The following is a 22,474-nucleotide window of genomic DNA, read 5'->3' on the forward strand; positions in this document are numbered from 1 at the left end:
AGAGAGAAAAAAAAGAAGACTAAATATAGTTTTGTAAATACCAGACTTAGGCTTAATTAACAATCTCACAAATTTCCTAAATGATAGCAAAACAATCAAAGATGAAATTTGGTAATTTATGATTTTTTAAATTATAACACTACAACATATTATGACATGGTTAATTAGAATGATTTAAAAGTTTTCTAACTCAGTACAATTCTTAGCTTAACAACATTTAGATTATAAAAGAAGTTGCTTTTCTGACAACGCAGAATCTCAAATTTTACATATATGTATACATATATTAGTAGTATTTATAGTAACGATAACAAGGATGGTCTCAATTAGTAAATCACAATAATTACGTCGCAACCAGTAAATCTCAATAAGTATGTCATAGTCAGTAAGTCTCAATAGATATCCAATATTACCACAATAGAATTTTCCTGGGGCTATGTAGTTAATAAATTTCTTAATGCCAAATAACAATATGCACCCCTTTTTAATTATTCAAATATAAATTTCTAAGTTCCATTCATATTTTTCTTGGGAAAGTTTTACAAACAGTTTGGAATCATCTATTATAATTGGATCAGTTTAAAATGTGCTGGGCCAGTATTCTAACTATTTCTTTTGGCCCAGGTGAAAAACAAGCCTAAGGAATTTAATTCATAGCTAACAAGGTATAGTCAGTTTCCCTTCCAGGAAGAGGGGGTTGATAGTTAATTGAACAGCAATAATAATAAGTCACAATAATCAATATGTTTACCCTAATAAATATCCATATAAAATTTAATAGAACCCACCAACGAATCTAGCCCAAAGGGTGGGAGGACATAATTTCTTTTATCTCTCTAAAACTTTATTGGTTTTTAACATTAAAACAGTAATCCCAAAAAACCTAGCTAACAGTCTTACAAGTTTCATAAGTGCTGGCAGGATTGTTTTAGCTGTGACCTTAACAAGACAGGGTTAGCAAGGCTGAGAAAGTAACTTAACCGGTTTTACACAATTGTTTGCATTTTGTAGTTTCACCAAAATTCAGATTAAACATTGCTTTGTCTAATCTCATTTCTAGTCACATAAATTTTACAATGTTGGAGAATTTTATTACAATTCAGAAGTACAATAATAGTACAAACAGAAAAAGTTCGGATGATATTAACTACATTCCCAAATCATTACATCTATTGGGCTTACCAAGTGTAGAGGCTTTTCTTTTCTCCTCACAGTTGCAGAGCCTGGTTGTGTACTGGGGGGTGCTGAGAAGCTACAGAGTCAAGCACCTGAATTAAAGGTCTAGGGGGTCATCGAGGAGGGTCCCTGAGGGACCTTTACTTTCTAATAGAGGTTGCTGGGTTTGGGAGACGAGGAGCAAAAATTCCAGGTTCCGGTAGTATGGGAGCAAGGACTTGGGATCTTAGGAGGAGAGGTTCCTCTGATAACCTATTGCCTAGAAGTGTGGGCTTCAGGGTGCCCAGAAGTGCAGGATTGTTGTCAGAGGGATATGAGAGGGCAACAAAGCAGCAAAGTCGAGAACAGGGAATAGAGGCTTTGTTGCGACATGTATTTTATTTTCTGCAGTTTCTGTGTTATTAAGATTTGATTTATATTAGAACTTTTAAGTGAAAGACACCTAAGAATAAAGGACCTAAATAAGAAAAAGCAGCTAGTACACAGGGCAATTATTTTGAAAAGGAGCCAACTCTCTAATGTATATTTGCAGCCGAATCATTTTTTAAACTTTCCAAGTAGCAAATGTAGGAAAATCACAGCAAGCTAGAGCAGTCCCGGTTATATCTATGGAGATAATTCCTATCTGAAGAAGTATTTTTGTTTCTCAGGAATACAGTAAGTAACAGTCTTTTGGGTAAAATATGTTCAGATTGGCTCTCATGTTGGGCTTTCATTTCTCTGTTTTAGAAGCTTTAAATCAGTTGTTTCAAAAAGTAGTAATGAGAGTTACTAAAGTGCACACAAGGAGCTCTGTAGTTGTATATGGAAAAGTACTTATTAACTCTACAGATCTATTAATACCTCATGTTAATAATACTTCATGTTATTGAATATTTTCCTATTTTTATTTTTACTAGTCCCGTGGTGATTCTCATTAACCACACATGAATTAAAACATCTTTGTATATACTTCTGACATTGAGCTGGAATTCTAACCCCCACAAGGAGTCTACGGATTGGAGGGGGATACAGAATATCTTTTGTCATATAAACTGATTTTTCTTCATATTCATTCGTGTATTATTATTTTGAGAAAGGTTTCCTATGCTTCACCAGATTATTTGTGGTTAACAGAATCTGCTAAAGAATTTTTTGCTGCTCTGTCATTTATTGCAGCCCTGGCTCAGTCCGAGACAGGTGAAAAGATCTTAATGGTTCTACTTTTAACTTGAGTAAATTTTACTTCTGTGTTCACTCCTTAAAAACTTTTTTAGAAGTGAGAACTTTGAATTTGCCAGTCAAAGGTGAGTGGGACTCTGGAAAAAAAAGAATCCAGTGGCGCCTTGTCCCATCTCCTTGTACTGGGAGACTCAAAGTGTCTCTTTATTTGAGATCCATGCATTTTCCGAATTTGCCTTAGTGCCAAATGGTATAAGAAATTCTGACTTTATCTTAAGGATCAAATCAGGAGTAACACATTTACCACAAATTTCAGGGAAAAGTTCCCACTTTCTTTCTTATCTTTCATCACATCCAAACCGGCCACATTTGGACTGAAGAGGGAAAGAAAGAGCATTGTTTCTACCAATTTTAAACCGTATAAACAAGATCACCTTTTTGTCTCTCTTTCTCTCTCCCCCGCCCTCCTGCTCTTCTGAAGAGACTGGAGCCAGGGAGGGAGAAAAAGAGATAGTGGACATTACAGGGTGTCAGATTACACACTCACACAGAAACACAGATACAGAACACAGACACAGAGACAGAAAAACACAGAGAGGATTTTTTGAATTCTATATACAAAATGCTTGGCCCTCTGATGTAACAGAGGCCAGGTACCATGCTGAAATGGATTTATATTGAGGAGTTGGGGGAGGGGCCGAAGGAAACTTCATTCTTTCCTCCGGATCATATTTTAAATTGCTTTTTTCTGGTATGTTGTCCTTGGAGTCTAACCCTGTTGTGGTGTGGTGCCCCTAGCTGGCCTTCCCTCCGTAATTTAGTCACCACCAATTGTAAAGGGGATTGCAATTCCAGTTGCGGAACACCAAAGGGTGGTCTGTACCTGTCTCCACGCCAGGCTCTTCCTACCTCCCCTGTTTCCACAACCTGGGATGCAGCTTCCCCTGTTTGAGCCGACAGAGAGAACTGCTGCACTGTCCTTTCGCTTGCCCCCTCATCCTCCTCCATGGTGACAGAGGCGCGCTGCTCTATCCAAGCAAAGACTGCTTTAAGAATGTTTATGAAATCCCTAATTTTTCTAATGTGGATCATGCATCCCTGTTTCTTGCTAAGCTTATAAATTATTCTACAGAATATCTCTAAGTGCTGACATTCTGTGAAGGATGCAGATAGTCCCATTGGTAAGGCCTCGGCTCTTACCTCCTCCGAAAGTCTTACGGCATCCTTGCCCTGCTTTCAGGTTGCGAATTGGAAACTCGTCCTTTTCTTCTGGGTGAGCTGAGTGAAGTGTATTCTCCGTGAGTGACTCAGCTCCTCGGCCACCGAGGAGACCTTCCCTCAGTGCTGTCGAGGGGTCTCACGGAACGTGGGGCCCTTTTCCCTGGCACGTTTTTTTCCCTGAGCCCCACGTGGTGCCAGATGTTAGGGGTCCTTGACCAGGAAGTGGCCCTATCTCAATATGCAATGATAAGGCTGGAGCCAAAGATGGATACAACTCTGATTTAATGGAAGCCATTATCCATTTTTATAGGTTTTTGCACTACATAAGCAGAAGCAGGTGTTCAAGGGCATGAGAGCATGGGAAAAAAGAGATGTGCTTCAGTAATGTATCGTTGCACTTAGATTAGATGTAAGTAGCGATATCTGGTGGGAAGAATCTAGATTATTATAAACTATGTTGCCTACAAGCGTATGGGAAAACTAGGGCTGTGGTAAGGTGGTTTCCATAGGAATATGGGAACAGGAGGGGAGTGCTATTTCTACAGTATCTAAAGAGGCATGGGAAGGCTCGGGCAGGATACAAACTGGTATCAGTACTGTATGAGCTATGTGAGGCACGGGGCAGGATGCCCTTATCAAGTATCCAAGAAGTTCCCATTAATTAAAGCATGTTTGTGTTAGGCACTGGTTCAAGAGCATTCGGTAATGGCCAGCTGTGTTCCTCCTACTGGGCTTGTGAGTCCTTGGTGAATGGACTCTGCTTGCATGAGAAAGGATGGCTACCAGAGCGGGAGGGCTGTTAAGGGGGGCTGCTAGGGACGGAAGTCTTTCCTCCGGGCGCCTACTGTTCCAACTCCTACTAAGCCTGTCTGGTCTTACCCAGGAAACAGGCCAAGCGCTAGGGTCCGAGCAGCCCCGGGGTTGGCACTAACTCCCTACAGGTTGTAACTGGTATTTAGAGTTCTTTAAACTTAGCATACCCATTACAAATAACTTATCTATATAAAATAGATAATGAAAATCATTGGCTCATTTTAAAATAAAAAGGAACCCTCTTGCTTAATAACTGACATCCAGGAATACCTTGCTAAGAACGAACCAATGGGGCTGGAATTAAGCATGGAAACTTCTTAAGGTAGTTATAAAAACACAGTGATAGGCTTTTCAAGGTTTTTTTTTTTTAACACAGAAAGTCAGTGAGTTAGTTAAGCACTTTTTACAAGGTCACACAGCTAGTTAGTAATAAAGACAGGGCAAGAATAAAAAGTATTTAGTTCCATTTTACCATAATGGCAGCTAGTCACAGGATCCTGTCCTCAATCTTTTTACACTACACTGCAACCTGGGATGGGCAGAGGATGGGATTGTACATGTAGAAAGAGGATCTCCCAAACTCAGAGGACAGAGGAGTGGGGGGTTTGTGAAGTCTACACTGTACAATAAATGCTGCCAACTCCTTTCCCTTGACTGGCATGTGGACTTGGGGAGTGACCGAATCCGCAAACCCAAAATGTTTGACATGTTCGACATTATGCAACATAACCCTTAATGGCTGTATTTAATTAAGCAAAATTGCAGAAGAGTCATTGACATTTAGCTGTTCATAAAGACATGTGTTTCTTTCAATGTGAATTGAGTCCCAATGTCCTCCGGTAAAGGGCTTCCACAGGACAAGCATCTGAGTGCAAAAATGTGCTACAGGTTGGCAGAGATGCTTATGTTACACATTGAATTAAATTCTTACTTCTATAGAGAAGGATTTTATTTTCTTGACATGAATAGCGATAAAGAGTCTGCAGGCAAGCAATATTAATAATAAGAACTTATGGGGGGAAAACAAGACAGAGAAGTGGATAGAGTTGGCCTCAGAGTTAGGAAGAAAAAAATTCCTTTCCATCTGACTGTTGATAAATATTGTTTATGCAATTTGGAGCAAGTCACTGGATCTTACACTTGTTGATCTGCATTGGTGGAAGGCATTTCCTCACTTGGAGATCCCCATACCAAGGACACGACAGTTTTGGTCCAAAAAATAAAAATGTCATCTTGGCTCAAAGTGCTTTATTTCTTTTGATCCTCATAAGAATAAAAATGACAATAAAGCTATCTATAGTGCTTTAACCTTTGCAAGGCAATGACCTCATAGACTATCTCACAAAGCAGGTAGTATATTATTATCCCCATTTCACAGGTGAGGCATCTGAGGTTCAAAGAATTTGTGCCAACATATTAATATCAACGGCATAAAAACTAAAATCCGTTTTATTTCTTTGCTTTTGGAACAAATTCTAACGTACTATTTCACATGTAAGAGATAATACTACTACTACTGATAAAAATAACAGCAATAGCTAATATTTATACAGCACTCAGTATGTGCAAGGCATTGTGGGCTTCAAAGTTCTTTATCATTATATCTCATTTAACCTTCACCACAACACTAAGAAGTGGATGCTATTATTATCCCATTTTACAGAAGAGGAAACTGAAGGAAGCAGAGCTTTAGTCATTTTCTCAGAGTCATATAACTCGTTAATATATGGTACCACATTTGAACCCAGGACTACCTATTTCCAGGTCCAGCCCTCTATCCACAGTGCCACCGAGTGAAGATGGACAATCTGCCTACATATTTGTCTCTGTGTGAGACTAGTCACAGGATCAGAATCTCACAGTCATGAGTGACTTTAGAAGTTCTCTAGTTCACCCTATGCTTAAACAAGAATCCCCTTTAAAATGGAAAGAAATGGTCTATTTGATGACATCGAGTAAACACCTCATTACCTTTCCTCCCTCCCATTACCCCTCCTATTTTCTCTTGCTTTCTCCTTCCCTCTTTTCCTTCCATCCTTCCTTCCTTCCTTATTTCCCTTCCTCCCTCCCTTCCTTCTTTCCTCCCTTCCTTCCTTTCTTCCTCCCTCCTTTCCTTCCTCCCTCCCTCCTTTCCTTCCTCCCTCCCTTACTTCTTTCCTCCCTTCCTTCCTTTCTTCCTCCCTCTCTTCTTTCCTTCCTCCCTCCCTTCCTTCTTTCCTCCCTTCCTTCCTCCCTTCCTTCTTCCTCCCTTCCTTCCTTCCTCCCTTCCTTCTTTCCTTCTTTTCTTATTCCTCCCATAGCAAGCACCTAAAGTTTATTGTATTGTTCTTGTTGTTGCACTATTTTATATTATTATGCATTAGAATCAGGTTATTAACTCAATTAAATTGCTAGCTTGGTATAGTAGAAAGAGCACTGGGATTGGAATCCATGGATAAGTGGATTTCAATTCATCTATTCCTGTTGAGGCTTAGTTTCCTTAGCTAGGAAATGGAAATATTACTTTTTCACATGCTAATAAGGAAGATAAAATGATAGAATATATGTAACATACTTTACAAACCTTTAAACACAATATGTATGAATTGACTCTTAAAAAAGAAAAAGTCTCTTTCATTGAAGACAAGACCTGTCATATTTCCTTGTTCTCAACAACCCCAGCTGCTGGTGCTAATACTAATGCACAAGGTTTACTTGCACTAGGGCATTTTCCTCACCCAGTGTTCCCTGCAAGAATGAAGTCACAGCTCCTGATCTATCCCTATTTTGTATATGCCTATCTATGCATAGACTCTCTCCCCCAAGGATCATAAGCCCCTCAGGGGCAGAGACTGTCTTAACTTTGTCTTTTTACTCCCAGTGCGTATCACAAGATCTGGCCCATTACAGGCACTTAATGAAGGTTTTGTTGTAGTTGTTTTTGACTGATTCATTTATTCCTTGAGTTGAAAGTGCCTCCATTATTGCAGATTGAGCAACTTCTCTGTCATTGATGATGATGGTGGTGGAGATCATAGTCAACAGGGATCTGTGCTTTTGAATATGTTTCTTGAACAATCTGTTTAAATTATAAACAATAAACACCTGCCTGTGTGAAAGTGGCTTAAGAAGGTGTTCAGCCACCACTTCGGGCTATTGGATGTGGGGATATTGACCCCACAAATTAGCTTATAAACAAACTACAATGCAGTCATATGGACTTTTTAAAGTCCTTTGTGGTAAATAGATTTAGAAATGAAAATGAATTATTTAAAATTTTTGCTTCTTCAAATCTTATGTGCATTTTTTTGTTTTAGAACTATAAAATCTTGCATTTTTTTGCTACATATTCCCATTGTAACATCCTTTTATCCCCTCTCTTATGATCTCCCATGCATGGGCACGTGGCACACGGCACACATATTCATTCTTTAGTTTTACTTGTTTTCCTTAGGTTTCTTTTTCTTAGAAATTTAACTTGACTTCCATTTACTCACTCAGTGACAGCATACTTCAACATATTTTTCATTGTTTACTGACTCATTGACTCAGCTGAAATACAGAGTGTCAGTGAACTGAATATGGGATTATACACGTAGCGTTAGCAGCAAAGCACAAGAATAATCCTGAGCATATGGAAAGTCCATTTTACATTTTCTAATGGAAGAAACTGAAGTTGCTTGATCCATATGCATGCACTTAGTATTTTTTCTATTTTCTCAAGTGTTGTAGAGATTAAAAGACAAATATTGGTCAAAGGCTGGATCAAGAACAGCCCTGATCAATGGGGCAATTTAGGCTCAGCAAGGGAGCAAGAGGAGCCATCATTGGAATCTATATTTATCTAACTCTGTTCATGTCCATTATGGGGTCTTTTAAGTATGCAATCTTCAGGATATGGTGAGAAAGAATGTAGGAGAGAAAAAATAATATCCTTTATTATAAAAGTTGACATAGATTATATCTAAAAAGGATACTCATTAACTCAAATAGGTCTTTGATTTCTTCAATGTCAATACTCCTTCCAAAGATTTTGATCATAATCCTACATGCCTGACTACTTTTTGGAATCTTGTCCATGCCCTCCCATAAATATATGATGGGTGTCAATAGAAGACAAAGGGCCCTTCTACCTTCCATATTATCTCTTGATCTTATTAGAAATCTAGTCCACCAAAGGGGCTCTCCACTGAGTGCCCTTCATCATTATCACAAGACCATACTGTATTCTCTGTTTTGGGGGATATTATTTCCTGGATGACATCCTCTACTCGGCTTCTTCTTTGTAGCATAAAAATGAAGAAAAAGACAGAAATGAGTATAAAAATGCAGCCTCAGTGAAACTCAAGATAACGTAAACAATTTCCTTAACTGTAAAATGGGGCTAATAATAGCACTGCATCCTTAAGTTGCTGCAGCAATCAAAGGAAATAATATTTGTAAAACACTTAGCACAGGCTCTGGCACAGTGAAGGAAGAGGTAGCCAGCTGGGTCGACAGATGATGGAAGAGGAGTGTGTGCCAATTGAGTTCATCATCTGCTGTCTAGATTACTGTTTGTTCCTTTGAATCTAGACATCTTGCTCCTGGCTCCCAGATAGACCAAATGGATGAGTGAGAGAAAAGATGCTCTATGCTGATGACATTTTAAGTTGGATTTAGTTCTATTTACACTTTAAGTGCTACTTTAAGCAGAAGTGAAGACAGAATAGTCTGCTGACTTTTTTTAGGAGAATTGTCCATACACGCAGGCATGTATATATGAAAAGCATCCTTGGTGAAAATAGAAGAAAGTAGGCAGGATTTCATGGAAGATTACCTAGGAAGGAAGACATCTTAATACTCACATCACTAAATGAGATGTGGAGAAAAATAAGACACACCACCTATTAGTAATTTATTAGTAATTATATTGAAAGACATTTTACTTGGTTTATCAAAAGCAACCTTAAAGATTTTAGTGAAATGTGGTATCATATATTCATATGTTAAATTTATAAAAGACTTCAATGGATGTAACATTGGAAATTACTATAGTCAATAATATGGTGAATCACAGAGCATTAGGACTTTATATGTCATCTAGCATGTCCTGTATCAGAACAAGAATTTTGTCTACAATATTACTAACAAATAGTCACCTAGAATTTCCTGAAACCTCTAATGAAGAGTCATGCAAACTGGGGGAGGGGGAAAACATGAGTGAAAATGTGTATTATTCAGATTATGACACACAATTGAATGAACAGTATACTGAGATCATCAATTGATATGTACATCTCAGATATTATAGGTAAAACAAAAATTGAGTGGGATAAGAAGATAAGACTATTACATTGAGAAATTATGTCAACCTTTCAAGGACCCCACATTGATAAGTGCCACCAAGGTCTGCTTCTTTAACAATAATATTTTCCCACTGAGACTACAAGGCTGTGAATAATGGAATACACAAACTCAGAAAAAGAAACAAAAATTGACAATATTACCAAGCATAATGACAAATTAATGATGGGTATAAATTGGTGGTATCATGTTACCACTTATTATAGCATCATATAAATAATTGATTTGGTCATGTTGCAAGAGTAAGAGACAGAGGATGGACAGTCAGCATAATATATTGGTGACATAGAGATAATCAAAGAACAAAAGGAAATCAATCTGCTGAATGGAGAAATATTGCATGGAGGATTTATAGACAAACATTAATACAGGACATGCTATCATATGGAGGTAGTATGACTAACACCAGTTTTTTCGCTATCCAGACTAATTATCACTGTTCCTATATTGGCATGGAATCCACAAATGAATTAAAAGCCACAGTTAAAAAAATTCTGAGCATTGGTTCCGTATAGATGCCTTTCACATCTGATAGTTAAATTAAAATTGATGGAAAACATCAATTTATTTGAAGTCAATAAGCATTTGCTGAGGTCCCAGAACATGCCAGTAACTGTGCTGATTCTTGGTATTAAAGGACAAAAATAAAAACCCTTGCCCTTATGAAGCTTATGTTCAGTAAATGAAATACAACATATACACACATAAGTAAGTTAAAAAAAATACAAAGTTATTAGAGAATGAGAGGAGTGACACCAGGAAAACCAACAAAGAAACAAACCTTTTGTGACACTTTGGTTCTTGAATGAAGCTAGAGGTTTTAACAAGTGGAGAGGAGGAGAGAGAGCATTCTAGACACCAGGGAAGCAGTCTATGGAAAAGAAATAGAGGGAGGAGTTAGAATGTCATGTACAGAGGAAAGAAATAAGTTGTTTTGCCTGGATTATAATGTGAAAAGCACTTAAAATTTTTTGGCTGGTTCTAGACTGTGAAGGCTTTTGAAAGCCAGGCAAGTTTGTATTTGAAACCAAGACGTAAGAGGGAACCTGTGAAGATTCTTGAACTTGTTAAAATGCCTTCTTGCCTATCTAGGTAGGGGGAGTTTCAGGGATTTGTGCCTTCAGGTGAAAAAAGAGCAAAGACTTTTAAAAATCAGATAAATTGCTTCCCCTCCCCCCTCCTCCAGCGAAGCGGATGAAAACAAACAGCAGCGATGGCGGCGCCTGGGGCCGGGAGGCGGTGGGACCCGCAGCGCCGAGGCCGGGGAGCAAGGGCAGCCGGACTTGAGCCGAGGCAGGCGCAGAGCCCCGCGGCCCGCGAGGAGGAAGGCTCCGGGCCCCCAGCGGGCGCCCAGCGGGCCCCGAGCCCCACAGACTTGTGTATGCAATGGACGCTGATCTCAGTTCCAGGGACAGGAAGGAACTGGACAAGTTCATCAAAGTTTTTGCCCTGAAGACGGTCCAAGTGATAGTCCAGGCACGTTTGGGAGAAAAGATTTGTACTCGCTCATCATCTTCCCCAACAGGATCTGACTGGTTCAACTTGGCCATCAAGGATATCCCAGAGGTCACACATGAGGCCAGGAAAGCCCTGGAGGGGCAGCTTCCCGCCGTGGGGAGGTCGATGTGCGTGGAAATCTCAATCGAGACTTCAGAGGGAGATTCCATGGAACTAGAAATTTGGTGTCTTGAAATGAATGAAAAGTGCGACAAAGAAATTAAAGTTTCCTACACTGTGTACAATAGGCTGTCATTACTGCTGAAGTCTCTGCTCGCCATCACTAGAGTGACACCAGCCTACCAACTCTCCAGGAAACAGGGTCGTGAATATGTCATCCTCTACAGGATATACTTTGAAGAAGTCCAATTGAATGGCTTAGGAGAAGGTTTCCACACAGTCCGAGTTGGCACAGTAGGCACCCCTGTGGGCACTATCACTCTGTCCTGTGCCTCCAGAATTAACCTCGCCTTCATGTCTACCAGGCAGTTTGAGAGGACCCCACCTATCATGGGGATTGTCATTGATCATTTTGTGGACCGTCCCTACCCCAGCTCCTCGCCCATGCACCCCTGCAACTACAGGACGGCTGGTGAGGATGCTGGGGTGGCATACCCATCTGTGGAGGACTCTCAGGAAATACCTCTTTCTCAACCTCCCCTCCATCCCAGTTAATGGTTCCAGGGAAGGAAGGTGGGGTGCCCCTGGCTCCCAGCCAGCCTGCCCATGGCACCCAGGCTGACCATGAGAGGATGGCAGGCAACCTTTACCCCTTCTGATGGTGCCCACTACATAGTCACTCCTTCCAGCAGTGAAGACACTGAAACTGTTTCCAACAGCAGTGAAGGCCCAGGCTCCCCCCGTGACGTTCTGGAGGCCATCTTGGTTAGGAAAGTGGGAGCGCTTGTCAACAATTCACTGGATCAGGTAACAATGACCAATTTGGACATCCCCTTTGCCATGTTTGCTCCCAAGAACTTTGAGCTAGAGGATAATGATCCCATGGCAAATCCTCCTGATTCCCCAGACACTGAATCTCCTCTCCAAGGCAGCTTACACTCTGATGGGTCCAGCGCGTCAGCAGTGGAAACACGCACGACGACTTTGTCATGGTTGACTTTAAGCCAGCCTTCTCAAAGGATGACGTTCTGCCCATGGATTTAGGGACCTTCTACTGGGAGTTTCAGAATCCCCCCCCAGCTGAGCAGCCTCTCCATCGACATTGGGGCTCAGCCCATGGCTGAAGACCTGGACTCACTCCCCGAAAAACTGGCTGTGCATGAAAAGAACATCAAAGAGTTCGATGCCTTTGTGGAGACCCTGCAATAAAGTCGGCATCGTCCCCATCCCCCAGCAGCAGCAGCAGCCCCTTTCTTGGACACCCCTGAGGATAGAGACCATTCCACCTCTCTCTCTCTTCTCCCCCTCTATCTCATTTGTTATTTATTCAGCTTCAATCCAGGCCAGGGGGTGGAAGGCAGAGGGAAGGGGCTCCTCCATTCCTGCCCCAGTCAAACCCAGGGGCCAGCATTGAAGAGGGCCCAGTCCCTGCAGCATTTGAATTCTGGGTCATAACCTAAGCACAGCTGGTGAAAAGGGGGCTTCCCCACCTCCCCCAAGGGTCTGCTTCTCAGTGTATATTCTACCAAGAGTCTTTCCCACCCCTGCCTAGAGCAGAGCAGCCGACCTCAGCCCCACCTGCTCAGCCAGTTGAACATCACCATCCAGTTTGGCCTGCAGAATTATGGACCTTCCACACCTGTCCCCTGGATATTGTGGTTCTATGTAGGTCTGAGGACACCCCACCGCTACCCCAGTGTCCCAGGAACAAGAAAGGCAAGAGGGCAGTCCAGTGCGGCAGTACCACACATGGTGCAGACGTGGCGTTTTACTTTGCCATGCCTCAGTACTCTGCCCACTAGACAAAAGAGCTGTGTGTTTCTGGCTGCTCTCTGCTCTGGGAGGGCTGATCGAATGGCCCAGTGCAGTCTGTCTCCCAAATAGCATAAATGCTTTCATGACACTATGCAAGGCTGCGTTGGATTGCCCTGAATGACTGGTCAGGTTACCCGTCCCCTGCTCCTGACCCACGGTTGTAAATAGAAACTCCGCCTCCCACTTTGTTAGGGTTGTGTCATTGGGCCTTGTAGACCAGGATTCTCCTCTTTCTTTTCCCTTCATCTCCTGTCGCTTCTCTGTGCTTAGAGATAAGGATCAAACAGTAAATATTTATTGCTTTAAAAGAAGAACAAAAAACAAAAAACAAAAAAATCAGATAAATTTGCAAAACTGAGTTGCTAATTTTCATACCATGGCAAAGACAGTATTTCATTGCAACTGACTTGAATAATAGAGTAAGGTAGAAGGGTGGGAAGCTTATTTACTCTAGACACAAAGTGAAAGCCATGAAACACAGAGGGGAAAAGACAGTTTCATTGAAAATAAAATATTCATGTTGATAACTTACATAAAACAAAAGATGGAGTGTTTTCCGCAGGGAAATTACTTTCTTTGATGAGCTCCATTTATGCATGATGGAGTTTTAAATTTTTGAAAACCCACTTTGGTCATTTTTTCTTCCTTTCAATCCTGGTGGTTTTAATTTCCAAAATAAACAGATAGATCTGAAATTTTCTTGCTAAAAGGTTCTTATTCTGTTTAAAGTTAAATTTATGGCATTAGGAGGAAACAGAATAGCTTTTTACAATGACAATGACAATGACTAGAAAATCAATATTTAAGATATCAGCCTCGTGGACTGCACGGTGAGAAGTGGTTCCATTATGTTTTGAAACTGCCCACTGATGAAATGCATCTTAATTTACCTTGTCCATTTTAAACATTGTTTTGCTTGGAATGCCTTCTAGAGGGATTCTGGGTATTGGATTTTGTAACTAAAAGCTGGAGTTTTGTAACAGATTTAATTGGTTACAATCTAATATGCACCATGCTCCTTTTGCAGCTTTTCAATGAACAGTAAAATGAAAGGAAGGGAGATAATGTATTACATGGACTATCTATGGTGGATTTATTGTAGCATATGGGCAAGAGTTGCTTAAAATACGAAGTCATGGATGGGTTGTGATCTTTATCGTTGGAAAGAGTATCTATATCAATGAGATCAGAGAATTACCAAAGCATTGGAGTCCTGGCATCTACTCTCTGCTAGCTGTATTTGCATGGTCTACAACCTGTGTGTCAAATCTCCAAAACGAAAATGCAGATTGCTGCAGATAATTCTTCTACCAGGTGGTTTAGTCAGAAGGCATTCTAAAGACCAAACTTGAAAGCAACAATGCAGGAGGCCTTACATCTACATACTGTATATCACACTAATTAGAAGAAAACAGATAACAAAATCAACAGTCTTTGAGTACCAGCACCTCTGAGTTCCAAGTGAATATGAAGATGAATGTGCTGCTCTTGATTTACAGTATTCTCTGTTTATGTACATCGCAGAATAACCATGCAATCAATCTCACCCAGCTTGAAAAGGATTGTAAGTCCCTGTTCCATGAAGGGCTGCCTTCATGGCAGAGAGGAGAACTGAAGGTCAAGATTGGAGGTCCATCAACAATCATTTCAATGAGACATTTTGTATCAAAATTTTCTAGTTTTGTGAGTATCAATTTCTGAAGTAGAAAGTAATTTGTTTGGAGATTCTAAATATGTGTAGTGGTGACATCTGCTAAAATAAAAATTGTTGTTAATTTTTGGGGAACCGATGTCATAACCAGGTGATTTATGCAGTAGTTTCTCCTTGATAATGATCCAGTCCCAGCAGTTTATTAGTTGAATTTTCAAAGATATTTTGGGATCTAATTTTGTAGCACTTTTTGTGTCTCTATTAGTTTACAATGGATAGCAAGATTCTCCTATATAATTCTGGCTACCTGATCATGTCTTTCTAGGTATTAGGTAGGTGTTAATTTTTTTCTATTTTAAATTTAATATTTTTTTACCCAATTACATGTAAAAACAATTTTTAACATTCATTTAAAAATTTTTGGTTTCCAAATTTTCTCCCACTCTCCATTCCCCACTCCTGAACTGGGAAGGCAATCAAATTGATATAGATTATACATGTGCAGTTATGCAAAATGTATTTCTATGTTACTCATGTTGTTAAAGAAAATAGACAAGAAACCCCAGGAAAGAAAGTAAAATGTACTTTGATCTGCATTCAAATTCCATCAGTTCTTTCCCTGGAGACGGAATATATTTTTCATGGTAAGTGCTTCAGACTTGTCTTGGATCATTGTATTGCTGAAGATAGCTAAGTAATTCACAGTTGATCATCATGCAATGTTGCTGTTATGGTATATCATGTTCTCCTGGTTCTGCTCATTTCATTTTTTTTCAGTTCATATAAGTCTTTTCAGATTTTTCTGAGAACATCCTGCTCATCATTTTTTATAGTGTGTGAGGTAGTGAGAGAATAAGGTGTGAAGACTTCACAGGGTATATGTGTATATATATATATATATGTATGTATTATTAATATTTGAGAATCAATATTTAGAGAAAAGGGAAATGGGATAAATTTGAGTCTGTGGGAATCTGATTATTTAGCCTTTAGGAATGTCTTTCTCCCCCTTCTTCTTTAGATTTATAGATGTCACCTCAGCTGTGAATGGCATACAAGATTGTGAAAGCTTCCCTATGAATAACTCAGGCAAAATGATACTCAAATAGTACAAATTTAGTTAGGATGTGGACCTCACTAGGCCTAAGTTTCGTTTTCCTGTAAATCATATGATTTTGGGGAAATCAGGTGGTATTCCCCTCTCCCCCTCCCCTAGCTTACTCACAAACTGCCATCCTAACATCAAAGTTTCCCTATAAGGTAATTCTGTAGTTTCTGTGCTGGTATTGGGTAAAACTTATTCCTGGTTAGATTGTGAGGCCACCTGTCCCCGCAAATGGGGACAGAGGTCCAGCCTCTGGGGTGGGATTTCTTAGAATTGTTTGTACAAGGATATATATCCCCTTGCTTGCCTTCTCCCCCTTGCCTCTCTTCACTACTATCTCCGCCCTGGTAGTGGGAGATGCCCAATTCTCGCGAGACTTGATCAAATAAAGCTTCTGTTTTGTTTCTACCTTGAGAAAGCCGAAACACCTCTGTTTTTTTATTTGAGTCAGTGGTCTGTTGACCCACACAATAGCATACTAGTATTCCATCACACCTACATACAACAATTTGTTCAGCCCTTCCCCAATTGATGGACATGCCTTCAATTTCCAATTCTTTCACAACACTGAGTGGCTATAAATATTTTTGTATGTATAGGTCCTTCCCCCTCCCCACCTTTTTTGGCAAGACCATCGGGGTGACTTGCCTAGGGTCACACAGCTAGTAAGTATCAAGTGTCGGAAGCCAGATTTGAAATCACATGCTCCTCGCTCCAGGGCCAGCGCTCTATCCATTGCACCACCTAACTGCCCCTTGTGTTTTTGTAATCTCTTTGGAATACAAAACTAGTAATGGTTGTGCACAGTCAAAGGTTATACATGATTTTATAGCCATTTGGGCATACTTCCAAAACGCTCTTCAGAATGGTTGAGTCAGCATTAAGTGCTAAGTTTTTGCAACCATAATGTTACATGTTTTCTACCATTTCCTTACATAATCAGTATCAAATTCCTTAAGGAGATACATATACATATGTATATATACATACATACATATATGGATGTGTGTACATATATACAATATGGACGCACACATATACACACACACTAATTCCTGACGATGAGAGGCTTAGCAGCTCTAATCAAGACAATGACCAACCACAGTAACAAGGAGCTCATAATGAAACATGCTACTCACTGGCAGATGTATAGATGAGGGACTCAGAGAGCATATTGATGTTCATGTTTTGCTTTTTTTTTTTTACAAAGCCAATATTGGAATTTCTTTTGCTTGACTATAAATTCTTGTAACAAGTTTTGTTTTTCTTGCTTTCTCAATGGAGGTTTAGGCTTAGGGAAATGGGAGGAAAAGAATTTGGATTTGAAAATTAAATTAAATTAATTTTTCATGGGGGCGGAGCCAAGATGGCGGCTGGTAAGCACGGACTAGAGTGATCTCCGTACCCCGAGTCCCTCCAAAAACCTATAAAAATGGCTCTGAACCAATTCTAGAACGGCAGAACCCACAGAACAGCAGAGGGAAGCAGGGCTCCAGCCCAGGACAGCCTGGATGGTCTCTGGGTGAGGTCTATTCCACACGGAGCTGGGAGCGGGGAACGGAGTGGAGCAGAGCCCAGCCTAAGCGGCGTGGACGATCCAGACCAGAAGCCGGGCGGAGGGGGCCCTAGCGCCCTGAATATATGAGCTGCGGCAGTTACCAGACCCCTCGACCCACAAACACCAAAGACTGCGGAGAAGGTTAGTGGGAAAAGCTGCTGGAGTGGAAGGAGTTCGCGGTTCGGCTTCCAGTCCCGGGGGCAACGGAGGTGGGGCAGCTACAGCTGTTGTTACTTCCGGCTCCAGGCCCACCTGGTGGGAGGAATTAAGTGGCGGATCAGAGCAGGAGTGCAACAGCCTGCTGAAGATCTGAGCCCAGTCTGGACTGGGGGTCCTTGGGGAAGGAGGAGTGCGGCTCTGACAGAGCTGGCACCTCCCCCCCAAACGTAGAACATAGAACTCGTTAGTCTACAAGCAGTCATACCCCACTGAAAAACTCAAGGGTCAAGTTAGTGGGTTGGAAATATGGCCAGGCAGCGAAAACGCGCCCAGATTCAGTCTCAGACTTTGGATTCTTTCTTTGGTGACAAAGAAGACCAAAACATACAGCCTAAAGAAGACAACAAAGTCATAGAGCCTACAACCAAAGCCTCCAAGAAAAACATGAACTGGCCCCAGGCCATAGAAGAACTCAAAAAGGATTTGGAAAAGCAAGTTAGAGAAGTAGAGGAAAAATTGGGAAGAGAAATGAGAAGGATGCGAGAAAAACATGAAAAACAAGTCAATGACTTGCTAAAGGAGACCCAAAAAAATACTGAAAAATACACTGAAGAAAACAACACCTTAAAAAACAGACTAACTCAAATGGCAAAAGAGCTCCAAAAAGCCAATGAGGAGAAGAATGCCTTGAAAGGCAGAATTAGCCAAATGGAAAAGGAGGTCCAAAAGACCACTGAAGAAAATACTACTTTAAAAATTAGATTGGAGCAAGTGGAAGCTAGTGACTTTATGAGAAATCAGGATATTATAAAACAGAACCAGAGGAAGGAAAAAATGGAAGACAATGTGAAATATCTCCTTGGAAAAACCACTGACCTGGAAAATAGATCCAGGAGAGAGAATTTAAAAATTATTGGACTACCTGAAAGCCATGATCAAAAAAAGAGCCTAGATATCATCTTTCAGGAAATTATCAAGGAGAACTGCCCTGATATTCTAGAGCCACAGGGCAAAATAGAAATTGAAAGAATCCATCGATCACCTCCTCAAATAGATCCAAAAAAGAAATCTCCTAGGAATATTGTTGCCAAATTCCAGAGCTCCCAGATCAAGGAGAAAATACTGCAAGCAGCCAGAAAGAAACAATTTGAGTATTGCGGAAACCCAATCAGAAATACCCAAGATCTGGCAGCTTCTACATTAAGAGATCGAAGGGCTTGGAATGCGATATTCCGGAGGTCAATGGAGCTAGGATTAAAACCTAGAATCACCTACCCAGCAAAACTGAGTATCATGTTCCAAGGCAAAATATGGATTTTCAATAAAATAGAGGACTTTCAAGCTTTCTCAGTGAAAAGACCAGAACTGAATAGAAAATTTGACTTTCAAACACAAGAATCAAGAGAAGCATGAAAAGGTAATCAAGAAACGGAAATTGCAAGGGACTTACTAAAGTTGAACTGTTTTGTTTACATTCCTACAGGGAAAGATGATGAGTATGATTCATGAGACCTCAGTATTAGGGTAGTTGAAGGGAATATGCATATATATGTGTATATATGTATATATATGTATGTTTATATATATATATATATATATAAGTGAATATGTATGTATGTATATATCTATGTGTATATGTATGTATGTATATATATATATATGTGTTTATGTATATATATATGTAAAAGAGAGAGAGCAGACACAGGGTGAGTTGAAGATGAAGGGAAGCTATCTAAAAGAAATAAAATGAAATTAAGGGATGAGAGAGTAACATACTGAGAGAGGGAGATAGGGAGAGATAGAATGGGGTGGATTATCTCGCATAAAGGTGGCAAGAGGAAGCAGTTCTATGGGAGGAGGGGAGAGGGCAGGTGAGGGGGGAATGAGTGAACCTTGCTCTCATCAGATTTGGCCTGAGGAGGGAATACCATACATACTCAGTTGGGTATCTTACCCCACAGGAAAGAAGAGGGAGGAAGATAAAAAAAAATAAAAGGTGGGGAACGATGGAGGGGAGGGCAGATGGGGGTGGAGGTAATCAAAACAAACACTTTGGAAAGGGGACAGGGTCAAGGGAGAAAATTCATTAAAGCGGGATGGGTTGGGAAGGAGCAAAATGTAGTTAGCCTTTCACAACATGAGTATTGTGGAAGGGTTATACATAATGATACATGTGTGGCCTAGGTTGAATTGCTCAACTTCTTAGGGAGGGTGGGTGGGAAGGGAAGAGGGGAGAGAATTTGGAACTCAAAGTTTTAAAATCAGATGTTCAAAAACAAAAATTTTTTGTATGCAACTAAAAAATAAGATACACAGGCAATGGGGCGTAGAAATTTATCTTGCCCTACAAGAAAGGAAGGGAAAAGGGGATGAGAGGGGAGGGGGGTGATAGAGGGGAGGGCTGACTGGGGAACAGGGCAACCAGAATATAAGCCATCTTGGAGTGGGGGGGGAGGGTAGAAATGGGGAGAAAATTTGTAATTCAAAATGTTGTGAAAATCAATTCTGAAAACCAAATATGTTAAATAAATAAATTGCATTAAAAAAAATTAATTTTTCATGGCAATGACCTGGTTCTATGCTGCCCCCATACCACTTTTCAGTTCTGTAACAACACATATGAATAAACCATTTTTTGACACTTCTTAGCCAATATATTGTTGACTGGGTTCAAGTGGATATTGCCCATAGAGGATTTTTTGCGGTTGTTGTTTTTGCAAGTTTGCCATTTGGTGGCCACATTCTGAAGATAAGCCATTTTTTCCCATTACATTTAACAAAAACAATGTCATATAACTACAATCAGCCTTTATAATTACCCCATGAAATAATATCCATTTTCTTCATATGCATTTCTGCAAAATTTTAATTTGCTTATCATGTATTTTGAAACATCTATCAAACTTTTCTCTCCTTTTGGACAGAAAAGGTTTTTCTTTCTATTGTCACCTTTAGGTAACTGCCCTGTTTTTGTTTGAATACACGTGAAATCCAGTGTCTTCCATTTTGATGTTTAAAAATCCACACTGACTGGCATTGCATAGGTATTAATTATTCTAATCACGTTTGTCCCTACTGGCCCTCTTGTTACTGCTGTTGTTTTGGTTCCTTTTTCTAGTAGAAGGATTCTTTACCGGGGTGCATGAGTCCGTAAATTTAATTTTTCGTATTTTTTACTGATCTCTAATTGAAATTTGGAATTTTCATTATTTATGAATGTAGGCAATAAATACTCTGAGAAGTGGTCCGTAGGCTTTGTCAGGCTACTAAAGGGGTCGGGGACAGAAAAATAATAAAGAAATCCTGCTCTACTGTTATTCAGCTAGTCAGGAAGAAGAGGAGAGTAGCCAGAAGAATGGGAGCAGCCAGAGTTGAGGGATAGCAGAATATGAATGGACATGGCTCCAACTATGGCAGTGATGGATAGAAGTAAAAATCCTGGGTAAAGAAAATGGTCTATATTGCTCCTCCCTAAACATCAAGCTTATTCTATTCTTATGTGTCATTGGTGATACACAAATGGTTATCTAGATAACTAGATACATGGTCTGTAAAGAGTGAATTCAAAACCAGAAGGGGTAAATTTACCTTCTGTTGCCAGTTCTCACAGTGAGTATTTGCCTATAATTAATAAATGGTACATGAGTATCTTTATTGTTTCCATTATCCATTGAATTTTAAAGAACTCGACTCTAGTTCATACTGCAAACACAGTTAATTCTAGTGAAAATATTTTTAAAAGAAACCATATGTTAATAATATTGTTATATATAATTTCAATATATTAAAGATACTATATAGTTTAATATATCATATAGTGAAAAGTATCATACATGATATTGTTAATATCATAATAAAACCATATATATGTTATCTACATTCCCAAATCAATTATTAGGATCCCCTGAATCAAAAAGATATTAACGTGAAATGTTATAACCTTCAGCCTCTATAAGATTAGACTTTATACACAGTCTCCTGAGAGAATTAAAGTAAATTCAGGAGTTAAATATCAGGCCACCTACTGCACTGCCCATGTATAAGAAGGAGGCAGTAGTGTAAAAAATATTCTAAATAGCTGTAGGGGCAAATGTTCCAAGCATCCATCAGAATATGAAGGTAAGGATCATAATTCTTAATACTTGGTTTTAGAGATAGAAGATACTTGAAAGAAATTGACCTACTGTTAGGGATGGAGGTACACAAGATGCTATTTCTATCATACATCAAACATGAACATGACATGGAAAACAATACATAAGAAAGAGATATGAAAGCAGATTTTTCACAGGTTGCATGAATTCAAGAATCTATGTAATTCACTTAACTTTTAGATGACAAATATAATATTGAAACAGATACAATTCCATTTGAACATAGTTATAAGGAATTTTACTCAAAATAAATAATTGTGTGGTCACATTAGCATAGACACCCATGTAGTTAGAGTGCTGATATTCCACTTAGTTTTTATCAATCATGTAGATATTTATTATGGGAATTTTCTACTCATTTTCTTCTTTATATTCGTTAAAATGATGCCATGTTCTGGCCAGTGTTGTACCAGGGGTTCATTTTGAAGTGGATCATTTCTATATATATATATACTATAATAATATACATAGGAACAAACCAAACCTTAAAAGCATAGCTAACACGTCTCTTAATGATGATAAGGCTACAGAGAAAATGCATTTAGATGCAGCCTCTATTTCTATATATTTTCCACATTTCCACAATTATACCAATGCTAAAGGTATTAGCATAAATTATTCCTTTGCGGCCCTCACTAGAAGTGTTCATACAACTCAGTCTATCTTCGGAGCCACTATTAAATCTGGCATCTAATCTTGGTTTTGAGGTTCCGTCCTGT

At 39.7% G+C, this 22,474-nt stretch overlaps 1 pseudogene; it reads left to right on the top strand.

Moving 5' to 3' along the window:
- Positions 1–11,079: 11,079 nt before the first annotated feature.
- On the top strand, positions 11,080–12,605 carry LOC118833164 (annotated as a pseudogene).
- The last annotated feature ends 9,869 nt before the right edge of the window (positions 12,606–22,474 follow it).

Source organism: Trichosurus vulpecula (assembly GCF_011100635.1).
Source record: "Trichosurus vulpecula isolate mTriVul1 chromosome X unlocalized genomic scaffold, mTriVul1.pri SUPER_X_unloc_2, whole genome shotgun sequence".
NCBI lineage: Eukaryota > Metazoa > Chordata > Mammalia > Diprotodontia > Phalangeridae > Trichosurus > Trichosurus vulpecula.